Genomic DNA, 12820 nt, shown 5'->3' with positions numbered 1-12820 from the left:
CTTGGCTCCTCGTCCCAGGATTCAGACCCCCGAGAGCAGCAGGCTCTCGACCCAGGGGTCCAGAAACATGTCTGGTAGTGGCAGATGGCGAGCAGCCACTCAGCCTGGACATTAGTGTTAAGTCGATTTTCAGGGGATATCTATAAGAAGCCCTCTGTGTTCGTTTTTCATTTAATCCCACACTGGCATCCGTGTGGGTTTAATGTGCCGAGCTGTTTGATATCAAACTTCCCAGTTTCCAGGAAAGCCATTGTGGTACTGTGGAGTTTTTATTGACAAACTCCCAGCACCATATACTCTTAATGGCATTACTGCACTTACAATGTCTAAGAATTGGCTTAGACGCTGTAGGGATACAGGGCTAATGCACCTGTACCCTCATCACTGGTATAGTGCACTCACCTAAACGGGTGGCTGACCTATGCCAGGTCAGTGGGTTGTAGGCATGGCACACAGATGTGTGCCATGTCGACAATTCACTTTGTTCTGCACCGAAACATGCAGCCTGCAAATGCAATGTGTGTGTGTGTAAAGGTACTGGGCCTCTAAGGGGGCACAATAAGTGCTGCAGCCCTTAGAGGCCTTCCCTGCCCACAATGACCTTGGTACCTGTGGTACCATTTACAAGGGACTGACCTGTGGGCAAAGAGTGCCAATTGGGTTTTGTTTTCAATGCAGTTTAGGGAAAGGACATAGGCCCCGAGTACCTGGTTGGCAGGATCCCAGGGCACACTCAGTCTAAGCACATCAGCAGTTTAGCAAAAAATGGGGGCAACCATGCAAAAAGAGGGCACTTTCTTACAAACAAGCTAACTTATTATGTTATCAAAATTGACACAATGCATATCGTTTATTTGTTTTGGGTGCTGTCTATTGGGTTTTTTTCAAAACAATAAATAGCAGATTTTTTTTTAAAAAAAGGTTATCAGCGTAAATACTTGTTAATTACTATGTTTGATAATTTCTAGCCATTCTAGGAGCAAAAAGCTATGGGTTATCTACACAAGGGAGTCTGCCAGCATTGTATTTGGACAAATTCTTCCCTGTATGATGGCAAATAGTGGCAAGGCGTAGTTGAGACCCCTAACCCAGACCCAATACAATGTTTAACTGCTAGAGCTTGTACACCTGGCTTCTGATGTAAAATAACTTGAGTACATTGGCAAGAGAAGGTCTCTCTACAGGTCCCCAGTTCTGCTACAGCAGTCTTATTAAAAAGAAATAATGGGCTGACCAGCTCTCTTTTCGTTAGCTGGGCCTCCCCAGAGCCTTTTTCTTTTTTAACTGTGTAGTTCTTTTTAACTCCACTGATGCGATGTGATAGAATTATTGAAATAAATCCTGTGTATTAGTAATATTGACACATTGTTGAATTTGACTACATGATTCGGAATTTAAGTTGTGGCATCGAGTGGTCATTTTAGGCTTGCCATTTAAACAGAGTGATTAGCGCTCCAGCATTTGTTGGCACTGACCAGCCTGCCGCTCATCAATTGACCTAGCCTAAACAGGTAGAAAATGCCTTCACTGCAACTTTATCACCACCCACCACCACTTGGAGCTCAGAGCCCCAACCGACGAGGAGCTAAGGCTTCTCAAAGACAATGTGAGGCGCAAATCCATCACTATAATTAATTCTGGTTTTTCAATCTGAATAGCCCCTTGTTAGTAAAATATTAACTGGACAGCTTTTACTTTCTAACTGATCACGGTCCCGATTCTATCTTCCCAACTGAAACCTGGGTTAACGACGCATCAGTGCCAGACATGGTCACGGCACTACCCTCAGATTCTTCTAGTTGATCGCTTGGACAACAAGCATTAGCATAGCCAATAGGTCTCGCTTTTGGGACCTTATAAGTATTTAGTTATGCAGCACAATATCATTGGTGCAACAACATCTTTTGCATGGCTAAACACTTCTAAGGTCCGAAAGGCGAGACCTATTGGCTATGCCAATGCTTGTCTCTTCAGCGACTAACTTTTGAACCCTCTGGCTGTATGAAATATATTTATTTTTATGTACCACAGTATTAATGGACATTTTTGCACCACTTATGGTCATTCTCAGCTGCTATACTATCTTTGTTTCTCGCCTTTGCAGTTATCGAAGATGCTGGAAATTCAGTTGTCCTGTAGAGGACTCATTGATTGGTCTGTCCAAATAGAGCAGAATCATCAGCATTATACAACTGGCATACTACCGGACTCAATTATAAAATATTGTCTCTTGCCCTGCTAACTTTTGTGCCACTGGTATATATTTGTTTCTTTGCAGACCAAAACATTTTTTAAAGTGCCTCAAACTGTTCGGAGCAGTTTCTAAAGTACTGATGCGCCTCTGGAGCAGACGGGACTTCTTCACAAGCATATAGGGGAGCCCACTAGTAATGCAGACAGAGGAGCGTGAAGCACAGCGGGAGGAGCACAGTAATGCGCACAGCGCTGCGTCCATCACTCACTTGTGGGAAGCACACAGAGGAGTGCACTAGTAATGCGCGCGAGTGATATCTTGCGAGAAGCGCATCTCTCAGGGGCAAGATCACGAATGACAGCTGGGGTCGGGGTGGAGGGGCTGAAGCACAGCTGGGGATGGGTGGAGGTACTCCCTACTCCAGTGAGCAGTACATCAGAGGGTGGAGGAGGGCGAGAATCACGCTGGGATTGATGGAGGCATAGCGGGGTGAGAGGTGGTGTTGCTGCAGCGAGGAGTTCCGAAGTGAGGCCCTCCGCTCACTACACAAATCACTTAATGTGCTGCAACGTCATAACTATGGTAGTAAGCGCTAAACAAGTGGCAATAACTAACTCTAGAAAGCGGAAAGGGGTGTGTGTATGGGGTGGCTCCAGTGCGAAACGCAGCAGCAGAGCCCTGGGTGCGAGGGAAGGTAAGAGGGTGGAACTAGAGGCAGCAAAGGCGAGTGTGTGGCTCAGGCGAGACCTAAAAAGGGGATACACGAGTGACTTTACAGAAATGGTAGTAGACGATACCATCACCTGTAATGCACTATAAAAAGGCCAATAAAGAAGTGAGCAAGAAGTGAGCCAGGTACATATAGATTCTGCCCACATACCCAAGAGTGATCCTAGAAGATTCAAAAAAGAAAATAAGAAAAGTAACATGCTGGATGAATCGGAAAGATACAAAAAGAAGAAATGGAGTGCTCATAAAAGAAAGTTATCTAAAATTCAAGAACTTACAAGGTATGGCTCACAACATTGAGCCAGACGTCTGAGTGAAAAGCCGGTTCGGCAGGGGTAACTGCTGGTGTAGAACAGAAGAAAAGACCAAATCATCAATAAATGAGCCCCTCGCTACTATCTAGGTTAAGAATGATCTTGGGTCCCGATAACGTATGTTTGAGCCTGTAAGAAAGTAGTAAATAACTACCTCATATGTTTAGAGTCTTTCGACCCGGCAACAGGATAAAAGAATTCAACGTTTAAACCGGAAGTTTCACAGTTCAGAAATGCCCGGCGTGAGAAAAGAGCAGCAATCCAACGTTGATGTAGCGTTTAGTGCCTTTGAAAACAAAGGGAAGCAGTAAATAAGGTATCTCAAAGGTTTGGTAACCATAAGTCAGGCTGGCCCGAAGAGACAGGTCAAGGAGTTCACATGGGACCCATAAACAGTCTGAATCAATGGGTGAGAACAATTAACGTGTCGGAGACTTTCATCAAAAATCCACTGTAGACAGGCAAGAAGCTGACACCCAAGTTAACCTGGAGAAGTCTAGAGCAATGCCCTGGGGAGCCAAGGAGCTTACCTAATGCGTTGCGGTATGGATCCGTGTCCTCCAGAACGTGTCTGGGGCGGGCCCCCCTTCCTTATTCTCTTTTCGAGTGACGCCGGACCTCGAGATATGTGGAAAAGGTCTTCGGACAGGAAGGGACTAGAGCCTTTGACAGGTACAGCGTTCCTGAATTCAGCGTCTCAAATGGCGCAGTCAATGGGTGAGTTGTGTAGGAAAGGTCATGGGAGGCTGGTCCAGAGCGCGGACTTAAAATACAACCCCAGGTCTGGTGGACCACTCAGAGTAGCAGACTAGAGCGCCGAAGAGAAATAAACCGGCGGCCATGAGGAGAATATATTCTGACCTCATAATGTAATTAAACTGTACTGCACAAACTACGCCAAGCTGGTAAGTGAGAGCAGATTAAAGTACGAATATAGTCGGAGTTCACTGAGGGATTCTGATAAGGCGAGAGTAAAAAGCCATGGAAATAAAATAAATACTACTTTAAACAGATTCTAGTGCTACCACGAGATAAGGAAGGCAGTAAAAATTCCACTTCTAACTGTGAATCAGTACTATGTCACACGGCCATTGACTGAAAAGGGACCAATGTCAATCGGAGCCAATAGAAATTTTGCAGCACATCAAGATAAGTGCAAGATGTATGAAGCCCCAGAGGGAGCAGGGGAGTCTAAAGAGGGCGGAGACAAACAAGCCCGGGAGTTGTGTGCACCGCGCACACTAAAAGAATTTTTTTTTAAAGCACGCGAGTGGTGCGCGCGACGGCAAAAGTGAAAGCAGGCTGTCGAGTGGTGTGCGATGTGCGGGCACCATGACGAGAGAGGAAAGCCAGATGGCGCCTCTGCTCGTCATTGTGCGCGTAACCGCACACTCTATGCCAGCCAAAAAGCTGTGGTAGGACTTTTAAAAGCCCACACACTAAATGTCTTGCAGACCTACACATGCGATGGCTCAGGCGAGCCCTAAAAAAGCAGGCAGCATTGCTGTCATTTTTAACGAATAATTTGCATGCAAAATAGACAAACTTTTAATCCCCGACTGTGAAGCCCTACTCTTCTCACTGTCCCCAGCTAAGAACTTCACCATGTCTGGGGCCCTACTATATCGCACACCTGGTTTTGCAGGTAACTGGAGCCCCAGTTGTACCGAAATCCTTTCCCCATTCATCCTCAAAAATGGCAATTTCACCATTTTAGATGATCTTAATATCCACTTCGAGAATACAGCCTGCAGAATTGCTTTCTCTTTGATAGAGGACTTTATGGCCTAAGACATCCAGCTCATCAATAACCCACCCATAAAGCTGGCCAAATGCTGAATCCTATATTAACTAATCAGAGGAGCATGCAGTCGGACCCTCCTAAACCTTTGTTGTGGTCCGATGGGTACGCGGTTCCTTTTTCCTTCTCCACAGACTCAGGGCCTCTGATTCGTGAGAGTCAGTCAGTCTCCACTAGCAGGAGTTGGTCAAAACTCAACGTCCATGCTCTTAACTCTATTTCAGAATATACCCGCTCTTTTCAGAGTAAGTCAGTGGAATCAGACACACACATCATAGACTCATGGTTCAGATCCTCGTTCAATGCCTTAATCCTCATCTCAAACAGCAAGCACCACAGAACACTTACTCCAACCCCATGGTATAACAACTCCCTGTATGAAAAGAAAAAGTTATTCAAACGCTTGGAAAGAGTATGGTGCAATAGATAAATTAAGGAGGATAAACAAAAGTATATGTCCGCTTTAAAGGACTATCAAAACGTTTGTGCTGTCAGAGCCTCTTTTTACTCAGATAAAACCCAAAACTGCTCCCAAAAATTATTTCAGGTAGTTAAAACTCTTATTACCCCGCCAATATCGCCTCAGTAACCCTCTTTCACAACTTCAGTGTGATGAGTTAGCGGACTTTTTCTTTTAAAAAGTTGCAGATATCCAGGGTGTTTTTTCCAACACATTCGAGGCATGCACTCACGTAGCTCATTCTAGTGTGCCCAGAGCCTTGTGCTGGGTTCATCCTATAGATATACCTTCCTTCACATCGATACTTGTGTCCACCAAATCAGGCTCTCCGCTGGACCCTCGTCTCCCTTCAGTGCTTGGCAAGCTTATCCATCCTGCCTTGGAGCAATTTACCTAACTTCTGAATGAATCTTTGGCAGAGGGCATTCTTCCTTAACCCTGGAAACTGGCCCTGGTCACTCCATGGCTGAAGAAGCTTAATCTTGACCCATTTCCTAGGTCAAACTATAGACCCATATCTCTCTTGCCAACTGTTGCCAAAGTGTTAGGAAAACACGCAAAACATCATACACAAAACTTAATGGCCTACTTCACTCTTCACAATCAGGTTTTAGAGCTGTCCACAGCACAAATCTGCCCTTCTCTGCGTTATTGAATATTTGAGGCATCAGTTAAATACAGATGGTGCTGCTGCTCGGATGCTTGTAGAGCTCAGTGCGGCATTTGACACAGTAAATCACACCACGCTCCTACCAAGTTAAGGGGAAATGAGAGTGCAGGGCAAAGCCCTGTCTTTGTTAAGACCCTTCCTGCAAGACCGCACCTTTCAGGTTCACACACATCAATACATGTCAAAGCCTCACTTTCTAAATGCAGGGTTGCCTCAAGGGTCCACCCTAAGCCCACTTCTCTTCAGACTGTAAGACCATTAGCAGAGATAGTAGAAAACTGTGGTCTCACACTTTTTTCCATACGCAGATGGCACCCAAAGTGTGGTATCCCGGTCTTCAAATGACAATCATAGTGCAGCAGCTCCAAACACTGGTCTCCCTCAAGTTTCGTCATGGGTGAATGTCAACTCTCTAAAACTAAATGGGGACAGAGGTCATGCTGGTGCGTGATCTCCCCAACCTTTGGGGACCTCATTTGTGGCCCACGGCCATGGGCAACATTCCCTCTCCAGTATAGGTAGCGAAAAACCTAGAAGTCTGGATTGAGGACAACCTAACTATGAGCCATCAGATCAACAAGGTGGCGCCCACTTTTTTTTTTTTCACCTTCAAATGGCTCAGGAAAATGACTGCCCATCTACTGACCTGAGCCCAAAGAACTGTACAGGCCCTGATCATCCCCATACTGGACCCTGGTAATATCCTCTGCCTGGGTGTTTCGAAATCTCTTATCAAACGCCTCCAGATAGTACAAAATGCTGCTGTAGTGCTCCTGCTCCAACTCCCTAAATTCATCCCTTACAGCCAGTATGCTTCTTGGCCTTCACTGGTTGGCAAATGAACGGCGTGTTCAATTTAAGACTTCATGCTACATAAATAAATTCCTATCCAACACTGGGCCCATGTATCTTAGATCTTTTAACGCTTGTTGCGCTCAAGCCATCTCGAGCTGGCTGTGCTTCCCAGAGTTAGAAAATCCCGCCAAGGAGGCCAGGCATTCTCTTACCTGGGTCCTATGCTCTGGAATGCTTGATCACCAACGCTGAGAACGTGTCGCTCACTCTCAGCCTTTCGCAATTTGCTTAAAACCCGGTTGTTCCAACCTCTTTAAATTTTCCTTAAACATCATACCCTTCGCATGCTGATCTGGTCTGACCCATGTTTTCGTGATGAGCTTAGCACAGGGAAATCTTTTTTAGGTAGCCAAGCGCTTTATAAATCACATATAATAATAATTAAAAAGGATGGCATTTGGTCCAATGAAAATTAAGATTGGGAAGCACGGGAAGATGTACCAGTCACAAACTTCTGAACAATCTCATTGTTGTCTGTTTGGAGTTGCGAGTAATGAGTCACTGTTGAAGTTAATCACAAACCGTTATTTGTTAGCTTTATAAATATCTCAGTTGAAGAACGTTGTGGAATGATAAACATGCTACTTCTAGGTAAGCTGCAGGTCTCTCGTATATTTGGAGCTTCCAGGCTTGGCACTACAGAGAAGCACAAGGCTGTGACTATTCAGCTCCAAGGCAGTTCCCACACAGGAATGAGAAGAAAATGGCAGCAGGAGACACTACATCCTGAACCACAATAACTTTTGGAAGCTGCCTACTTTGTAGAATTGGGTTTGGATAACTTTAACATTACACACGGAGGAAAAAATAAATATTATGCAACCCCTGCCATGGATATTTAGACAACACATCAATGCAAAATAATGTTTTGTATAGGAATGTTCACTCGATGCTTGCTAGAGGCAGTGGACAGCAATAGGTTAAAATATCAGAAAGTTGAAGTGTAGGAAGCTGGGTCTGCATACAATATTGCCAATAGTTAGTAATACTGTGCACAGAGTCAAGGGGTTTCCCCAAAAGTGTACAGGTCTCAATGAACAAGCCGAAGTGCTCTATTAGTGGTAATGTGGGCAAGCAGCCTTAGGCCTGACACAGAGGAGTGCAAGGCATTTATTGCACATAAGTGATCATTAATGGACACATGACTCAAGAGGGAGATTCAGACCAATTTTAGAAAATTATACGTTGTTAGTACTTTATTTTAAGACCAGGATTTTCATAAGATATGCACGTTTTTAATTAAAAATACTTTTCACTTGGTAAAATCGACGCTTAAAAATTTTTTCACGCAGTCCAATGTTATCCCATAGGGAAAACACTATTGCAGTTAAACAGGTAAGTACTGCACTTACAATCCTTACACTTACAGTACTGTACCACCAGCAGCACAAAGGCGGCCGGGTGCAGAGGACAAAATCCGAGTTTGCCCCAATGCTTTCCAATGGCGATAGGGAGTGTCTGGAGTCACACTGCTTGCAGGTAAGTAGATTGGTTGCAGGGGCCAAGGTTTGGGGGTTAGGTTAAGCGCAGTAGGGGCCACAAAGCAGCACCAAACATACACCACCAGTGGCACCCGGGTGCAATTTCGACGTTGGGCTCCGAAAGTTTTCAAAGGGGATTATTACTTCGGAAAAGAAGCTGCAGGCATGGCACTGGAGGTTGCAGGAGAAAGACCACTGACAGCAGAGGTAAGTAGAGATGTAGGGGGTCACAGGGGCACTGTTGGTTCAGCTCACCAAGGCTCAGGGGCTTCAGGTGCAGGGGTCCCTTTCGACAGAGATCGCCTCTGAATTCATACCGCAGGCACTGTCGTGGAGGTCAGGAGCGGTCAGCCAACACTGGACACGAGGTCAGGATCGCTGGGGAGACTTCACTGCACAGGTGAGCCACTCAGAATTGGGTCGTGTTCGTCGGGTGCAAAGTGGGCAGGAGACGCGGATCCGCCTGGATCTGGAGTCCTTGGAGTAGGTTTCTTCTGGACAGGTCTACTGTCCACGGGAGATTGGAGTATTTTTTGAAGGCAGGAGTCCTCCCAGGGTTTTCAGAGGTCGCTAGCTGCAAGACAGGTCACATGTTCGCAGAAGGTGGATACAGACCGGTAGGGATGTGGCCAAGGCAATCGCCATCTTCAGTCTACTTTGCAGGGTTGTCTTCTTAGGTCGTCACAGGTCTAGTTTCCAGGTATGGGGAGGCACCTAAATACTAGATTTATCAGCATTTTAAGGGAGTGCATGGGCACCTTACCGGAGGGGACTGCACCCTCTATTATACCACACTCCAGTCGGAGGAGGGCATGGGCATAGGACTAGCCCTGATTGGAGGTGTTTCCCCATCTTCAAGATGGCGAGGAATGAAAGATGTGCTTCACCTCGCCTTCCCCACCTCAGGGGTGGAGTTGGCTATTCTTCCTAAGTTTTCCTGCCCAAAGTGGGGGTGAAACCGGAGGCTACCATCTGCTGGGAGCAGCAGAGACTGGTGGGGTCGCATTACAAAGGCAGCAGCCTTTGAAGCTCCCCTCTTCAAGCCCTGGCCCATCCTGGGGCAGGAGGTGCGACACCTCTGCCCAAGATGTGAATTGGCTCTGGTCCCAGACAGCAGGGGGTCTCTATCCATGGGACCAGAAACATGTCTGGTGGTGTCTGGCTGCCTACAGCCGGTTAGAAACCACAGCAGGGTTGGGAGGCTGTTAGGGTTTACCTCTGAGGTGCCCTCTCAGTACATCATACAATAAATTCCACGCTGGCATCAGTGTGGATTTATTGCAAGGACTTGTTCATCATGGTGATGTGGAACTCGAGTTGTCGAGTTTCCGCCCATATACTCTCTATGGCTTCACTGGCACTTACAATATTAGGAAATGGACCGCTATATTGTAGGGGCATATCTGCTCATGCAGATATACCCTCACCTGTGGTATAGTGCAACCTGCCTTCGGGCTGTGATGACTGCAAAGGGGGTGACTTACATATGCCTTCAGGCAGTGTTATGTAGCATGACGACTTTGTCATGTTTTCCCTCACAAGGCCATGCAAGCTGCAAGCGTAGTGGCATGGTCCCAGTGAGGGGGGGTCCCAAGGGACCTGTGTTGGCATGAACCCTGCTGTGCACGACAATTGAAACCACATAAAAATCAGGCAAACTGTGGTGGCTAGCCATGCAAAAGAGGCATTTTTTCACATGAAGCCTGTGTTTTTTCAGTGTGAACAAATTCAGATCAGAAAACCATTGTGGAATGCATGCTTGCACTCTCAATGGTAAAATATTAACTCTGAAAATGTAGTACAATTGCTGATTGCATATGTACTTAGTCTTCCCCAGCAAACAACATTTTCATTTTAATGCAAGATATTACACACAAGAAACAAAAATACACACGTAAGTTTGCTCGATGCAATCTACACATAACTTTTGAAATGTCTTGTTTTATACCAAAAGCAAGTGCACTAAAGCATATCCAGTTCCCAAATTATAAGGCATGAGGAAATCAAGCGTGTTCATGGTCACTGCCACTAGGGGAAATTTTAGGATCAGTGTTTGAGTACCACCACTGCACGCCACAGGCCTGAGCTGCAGGACTCAATTCAAACATGCTGTCCAACCATGGTGTCAGGTCAATGGCCCAGCACGTGTGGAGGATTGACAATACATACACATATTGCGGGGATGACGGCCCATTGAGCCCATAAAGAGGTAAAACCCCACATATTTGAAGGGTGGAACTGTCAATTACTTGTATACTGAAGTTGTTCTTTGCCTAGGGTGTTACTGATAAAGTAGCATAAGTGAAGGTCCTCACCAACTCAATTCATTTGTAGCAGTGATGAGTGGCATGCACCCAGAAGTCCTTGGTTCTGGGAATCTGCGCAAGGTGTACTGAAGTTGGCCCAAATTGTGTATTCTCAATGTGCGTTCAAATTGTATCACCCAATATCCCTTCAGCACAAAAGATGTAAGCACTGTGGCACCTATCCACTCAGGGCATATGCATTTGTACATGATTTACTGGAGGTGTATAAAAGATCTGTTGGTCTTGCTTGCACTGAAGTCCATCTTGTTTAGCTGCTTATTTCAACATTGGTTTCCCATTGATAGGCAACTCTAATTTGTCTTTGCAGGTCACAGTAATGATGGTGTCCGGAGGTCTATGCATATGTGGGAGTGTGCAGCTATACGTATTTTTCTTTGGGCCTAGAGTTGACTATTCACTCGTGATACACGAGCATAGTAGTGCCTAGATCAAACATACCTAGATGATAACTCTATTCCTATTACTTTCTAATCATTTTTCTTTGCACACTTAATAATAACCTGGCTACAGAAAATGTGATATTCCTTTACAAACTGTTGAAGATTACAGAGCAACGTACTCAGCAACAATGGCTCTCAAGGAAATCTCCCATGACAAAGCTAAATTAAGCTAATTTGAGTGCAATTGGCAATGTCAATATTACACGAGGGACAGAGCAACCTATTGTGGCTTCAGTGAACTTAACTCCCCCTTTGCTATTAACTCATACAATCGCCCCAGAACTGCACATGCCCCTCCCTAAACGTTTGTCTTCAGTAGGTGTTCTTTGTGCACCTTTTGAACTGACATACTGCTCTACTCCTACCAGAGCACTATATTAGTTGAATTTGTTTCTAGTCTCATCATGGGACAAAATGGCATCCACTTATTTATAAACCGTACCAATATTGGACTTGGAATAGCAACACTGCTCAACTTCTAGCTTTACGGGATTCATGCCCTCCCAAAAAACATAAACAGCAATGATGATGTTCCCTGACCATACTTACATCGTCTAAAGAATAGCTTACTTCTCATTCGTACGAGAGGACCTAATACTGAAAATGCTGTTGTTCCAATATAAATATAAAGCTATGTTGTCTTACTATCAGAATTTGGCAAAATGAAACACAAATATATGTTAGCAAAACATATTTTGTGAAAGACTGCTATGATGCCTTGGATGGAGATATATATTTTTTTTCACTGAAAAAAACAAAAGGTTACAGGAACATTAGGCTCAGATTTCACTTGTACAAAACCATAGAAATTCAGCAGTTATAGTTACCTTAAGTTAACTTACGCTCTCGCAATGCACTACTTAGGACTTCAAATATTATATTAGCTCTCAGCAACACCGCTGTGTGGGACTTACAGGAGGTAAAAGGAGGGGCTGTTGGCCCCCAAGGAGCCTCTGCATCCAAGGATACTTCATACCCCAAGGAGTAGTGCATCAGGAGGTGTGTTTGCAGAGTGGTGGAGAAAGGGTGATGGCCTCCCATGAGCTCTCAGCAATCCAGCTGTGTGGAACTTACTGGAGGTAGCAGGAGGGGTTCTTGGCCCTCAGGACCCTCAGCATCAAAGGAACTTCATTCCCCAACCAGTAGTGCCCCGGGCTGATTTCAGCCCAGAGGACCACTTTCCCCAGGGCCCAGACTCTTTATCCTGGGTGCCCCCAGAGCACCCAGTGACCTTTGCTGGGGACCGCAGAGGAAGCCTCAATGCCCCTGCTGTCCCTGCTGGCTACCCGCCTCCTGAAGGAGCAGGCATTGCTCTGAGACAGGGGGGTGCTGAAAGGCAGCTCCCCATCTGTCAGAGCAAATGTTATCATCTGTTTCCCTGCACGCATATCTGTGTGCAGAGAACAGATAAAAAATCCACTTTCTGCAAGCCAGAGCGGTTTTACAGCTCCAGCTTGCAGAAAGCGGAGTTATGTTTACTTTTGTTTGGCTCGAGCGGTCAGCTTACACCAAGCAAAAACAAATAGCTCCCTCCGAGTGTGGACACCTC

General features: G+C 45.6%; 1 protein-coding gene across 1 annotated transcript in view; it reads right to left on the bottom strand.

Annotated features, from left to right (window-relative positions):
- The window catches only part of PFKL (phosphofructokinase, liver type), a 293377-nt gene that overhangs the window by 214735 nt on the left and 65822 nt on the right, over positions 1-12820 (bottom strand). The window lies entirely within an intron of this gene.

The sequence above is a fragment of the Lissotriton vulgaris genome, chromosome 2_1 (genome assembly GCF_964263255.1).
Source record: "Lissotriton vulgaris chromosome 2_1, aLisVul1.2, whole genome shotgun sequence".
Lineage (NCBI taxonomy): Eukaryota > Metazoa > Chordata > Amphibia > Caudata > Salamandridae > Lissotriton > Lissotriton vulgaris.
This window is presented reverse-complemented; position numbering and strand designations above follow the sequence as displayed.